Source organism: Callorhinus ursinus, unplaced genomic scaffold (assembly GCF_003265705.2).
Source record: "Callorhinus ursinus isolate GAN/ISIS: 27379988/994484 unplaced genomic scaffold, GSC_fseal_2.0 scaffold62, whole genome shotgun sequence".
In the NCBI taxonomy this organism is placed as follows: domain Eukaryota; kingdom Metazoa; phylum Chordata; class Mammalia; order Carnivora; family Otariidae; genus Callorhinus; species Callorhinus ursinus.
Genome location: NW_027397124.1, coordinates 4926665 through 4931519, shown reverse-complemented (window position 1 = coordinate 4931519; position 4855 = coordinate 4926665). Strand labels below are relative to the sequence as shown.

The 4855-nt window shown below is 42.5% G+C and overlaps 1 non-coding gene across 1 annotated transcript; it reads right to left on the bottom strand.

Annotated features, from left to right (window-relative positions):
* Nucleotides 1-345: 345 nt before the first annotated feature.
* LOC112834426 (U6 spliceosomal RNA) lies at nt 346-453 on the bottom strand. Its single transcript, XR_003210902.1, has one exon. It is a non-coding gene; the product is annotated as a U6 spliceosomal RNA (small nuclear RNA).
* Nucleotides 454-4855: the final 4402 nt, after the last annotated feature.

Below are 4855 nucleotides of genomic sequence, written 5' to 3'. Positions count from 1 at the left end.
TAATTCCAATCCTGAGCTAATTTTTGCATACATTTTCTTTAAAAAGCACTTCTCTTCCAACATTACTGAATTGTACACCTAAAAATGATTCAAATGGTAAATTTTATGTGCATCTTACCACAATAAAAAAAAACTTCTAAATTTTCAAAATTTGGAACATTTACTTAATAAAGAAATACTTTCAATAAATGTTTATTTCCATTTGAGAGAACTTGTGGATTTGTTTTCATATGTAGTCAGTGATTATGAAGGCTTAATTTAAAATAAACCCTTCAGATGTGAGATATAGATATACCTATTTAATTTGTTTTTATATATATTTGAACTCAGAGAAACGTTTTACTTAAAAATATGGAATGTTCATAAATTTGCATGTCATCTTTGCACAGGCGGTCATGTTAATCTTCTGTGTATTGTTCCAATTTTTAGTATATGTGCTGCTGAAGCAGGCACCAGATTTTTTTTTAACTCTAGAAAAGGTTACTTGGCATCAAAGAATGATAGAGCAACAAGAGATGGAAGAGTCACCTCGAGGTTTTCAAATGACAATGCATTGTTCTACAAATGAGTAAGTTAAATTTTGTTAGGTCAAGAACCTGGGACTAGCATCCAAAGCCCTCTTCAAAGGAGAGCCACTGAAGACAGAATACCAAGCTGAGCCCTGAAAAGTCAAACATGCTTTAGAAAACTTGTTTTAAAAAGCAGTGATTCCCCCACCTCCAAATCAAAATAAAAACAAAAAAGGGGTCCCCTGGTCCACCTTACCTGTTTCCCACTCTCCAGAAGCAGCCACTTTCATTTTTTTTTCATCTCCAAATCCCTGCTATTTCTTGATTATTCATAGTTAAGCATTATCAGTTGTCACTATGGAAGATGAGCAATGAACCCTCTTCATCACAAACACATACACACACCCTAACCTCTCCTCCTCTCAATTAGTGAAGACTTTTTGTTTTCTGAATATTTTTTTCTTATGGTCCCTTGGTTTTTTGTTTCTTTTTTTTTTAAATTAATTAATTGACAGAGAGGGACCAGTGAGAGAGGGAACACAAGCAGGGGGAGGGGGAGAGGGAGAAGCAGGCTTCCAGCCGAGCAGGGAGCCCGATGCGGGGCTCGATCCCGGGACCCTGGGATTATGACCTGAGCCGAAGGCAGACGCTTAACGACTGAGCCACCCAGGCGCCCGTTTTTTTAGTGGAGACAAACTTTTTCCTATTTCAAAACCTGAGAATATTAGTGGTTGCTCTTTAAAATGTTCCCTTCTCTCTTCATAGACCCACTTTCTCCCTATTATTTTTAAAATTTGTGTTTTGATCCTTTCACTTTTAAAGGCTTTCCTCAAATGCCTGATGATCCTTGGTTGCCTGTACATATTTAAGATGGCAACACAAAGAAGCTGACTGGAAGCAATTGGTTCATATAAGTAGGATCCTTTGACTGACATTTCTGAAACGAAACGGCTTCCTTGAGTACCCCCAGTATCAGCTGTCAAATTTTTCACAGAAGAATCTTATCTTCTGGATGGGGAGCATAAGCCTGGCTGCCAGCATTCAGGGTAGCCAAGTGAGGGGAAAAGGGCTGAAGTTTTAAATAATGATTATAAACTTTCATATTACTTTCTGTATCAGTCATGGTCCAAAGGGATTAAGTATAAATGGGTACAGACAACTTCAAAGAACACTCTGGGGCTAAGGGAGAGTACCCAAAAAAGAAACAAACCTTGAAGGGGGCCCCTCCCCCACGTCTGGGATTCAGATCTCATTGGCGAAGGTGTGATTGCAGTCCACTGGATGGTGAAGTTTGCTAGGGTTCCCAGGCAAGCAGGGAACCATGACGGACTGGGAAGAACCATATATTCCTGGGATACAAGAGGGGTGAGCCTAGCACACCCCTCCTCCAGAGGATGGGTGAGCAGGAAATGCCTCTCCATGAGGCTGAAGGGCAGGCTCATAGGAGTCAGGCCTTTGGAAGTCCATTCACTGGCCACCAGAGAGGCGGTCACATGGCCAGGGCTGCAAGCTCACTTAAAGAGACTGTGTACCCTGGAGCTAAGGGCCACTGGATGTCTCCACCCAAAACCACAACAAACACACCACTAACAACTGGATGGTATTAACAAGAAAAAGCAAACTAAAGCATGCCAGCTAAGAAAAGAGAAAAGGAAAAACGCTTAAGAGGGTCCAGCTCAATCCTGTAGTGTAGCCAATTGTATTAGTTTGCTAGGGCTGCCATAACCAAGTACCACAGCCTGACTGACTTAAGAGAAATTTATGGTCTCACAACTGAGGAGGCTGGAAGTCCAAAATCAGGGTGTTGGTGGAGTTGATTCCTTCTGAGGGCCAAGGGAAGGATCTATGCCAGACCTCTCCTTGGGCTGTAGATGGCTGTGTTCTTCTTGTCTCCTCACACCATCTTCCCTCTGTGTCAAATTAAGTCTTTTATAAGGACCCCAGACATAGTGGATTAGAGACACTCCGGTAACCTTTTACTTGATTACCTCTGAAAAGACCCCATTATCCTAGTAAGGTCACATTCTAAGGTGCTAGGGGTTTGGACTTTTAACATAGGAATTGAAGGGAGGGCACACAATTCAACCCCTAGTAGCAACTAAGGGTGAATTTAGGGATGAGAGGCAACAAATTGATAATTGGTATGCTCCTTGCTCCTCAGTAGGTCACCTTACCCTCAGCTCTTCCTGGTGTTTCCTAGTATAGAGACCCTCTGTTGTATCCCTTCTGAATAAACACACAGGCTTATGCAAGGATGTTGGAGAGGCAGTTGCCAAGTTGCGTAGTATTGAAGACCCCATCTGGGGATCAAATTGAAAGTCCTAAATACTTTCAACTAATCCTATATTCAGGCTCCTTCCGCTGGTACCTAATGTCATATTCATAACGTTTGGGAGTTCTATGGGGAGATACTGGGTTGCTTCTTGGCATTCCCCACTGTCGGCTTAGGAGTCAGGTTTCTGGGGTCTGCTAAGTTTTGCTTTCCAGCTTCCAGAATGTTATTGCTGTCATCTCCATTTCCTGTGGCTTTATAAATTATTAAATAAACCTTTTATCTCAGAATAATTTTAGATTTATAAGGTCGTAAAGGTAATAGAGGGAATTCCCTTATATCCTCTACCCAGTTTCTCCTAATGTTAACATCTTATATCACCATTGCATCAAAACTAAGAAATTATTATGTTCCTTATTCACCAGGTTTTCCACTGCTTTTTGTTCCAGGATCCAATCTTAGGACACCACACTGCATTTAGTTGTCAAGTCTCCTTAGTCTCCTATGATTTGTGACAATTTGTCTTTCCTTGTTTTTCATGACCATGACACTTTGGAAGAGTACTGGTTAGCATTTCGTAGAATGATCCTCTAACTGGTTTGTCTGGTGTTCTCACAATTAGACTGGGGTTAGGAGTTTTGGGGGAGAATAACAGTGGTGAAGTGCCCTCCTCACATATGAGGGGTACAAAATATCTACATGTATCATTGGCAATCACTTGGTTAAGGTAAAAAGTTCAGCAGTGGCTCTCTTCTGTAAGGTAGAACTGATGCCTGATGGTAAATGAGGCTGTTATAGAACGAGATTCACTGGTAGCAAAGGAGGGGATGAAATTCTCCCCACCCTCTCCAATATAAAGGCCAGGTGGTGGTGCCTAACTACCAGAAGACAGATGAATACAACTATCATACTGTGCAACAGGGCTGGCCTGGCAGCCGAGGGGACTGGACTCTAAAGAGAATTATAGATATGACTAACAGAACACAGTATATCTAGGGGCAACATATATGGGCAGTTTTTACCAGCGGGATATTGATGGAAGACGACAGGGAAGCTGAGGGTAGTTGCCCTAAGTCACAACCCCTTCCCCAGTTAGCCAAGCCAGTTTTCCAACTCAGAGCACACAATAAAGAGGTTGAGAACCCAGAAGGAAGGACCTGGAAGCAACACAAGCATGCACAGACTCAAACAATTGCCTATCTGGCTGCAAAAGGAATTAAGGCCATTTATTCAGAACTGTACAACGGAGAAAGTGGGATAGGGATACCCAAATATTTTGAGGGAGGGCTACTGGACACAGGTCAGGGTTGACACTGACACCCAGAAATTGAAGCATCATCATGGAGGGAGGGGTGTATGTATAGGCACAGTAATAACAACAGAAGTGTTGGGCGGTGCCTGGGTGGCTCAACTGGTTAAGTGTCTGCCTTTGGCTCAGGTCATGATCCCAGGGTCCTGGGATCGAGTCCCGCATCGGGCTCCCTGCTCAGTGGGGACCCTGCTTCTCCCTCTTCTGCCCCCCTGCTTGTGCTCTCTCCCCCCATCAAGTAAGTTAAAAAAAAAATAACAGAAGTGTTGGTCAAGTTATAAATGTATATACGTAAGTGCCCATATTATAATTGCATTATGCTCATGGGTTGGAAGAATATTGTTAAAATGTCTATGCTGGGCGCCTGGGTGGCTCAGTTGGTGAGCGACTGCCTTCGGCTCAGGTCATGATCCTGGAGTCCCGGGATCGAGTCCCGCATCGGGCTCCCTGCTCAGCGGGGAGTCTGCTTCTCCCTCTGACCCTCTTCCCTCTTGTGCTTTCTGTCATTCTCTCTCTCTCTCAAATAAATAAAAATAAAAAAAATAATAAAATGTCTATGCTACCCAAAGCAATCTACAAATGTAATGCAATCCCTATCAAAACACCAACAGCATTTTTCAGAGCTAGAACAATCCTAAAATGCGTATGGATCCACAAAAGACCTTGAATAGCCAAAGCAATCTTGAAAAAGAAAAATGAAACTGGATACATCACAATTCCAGACTTCAAATTATATTACAAAGCTGTAGCAGCGATCAAAACAGT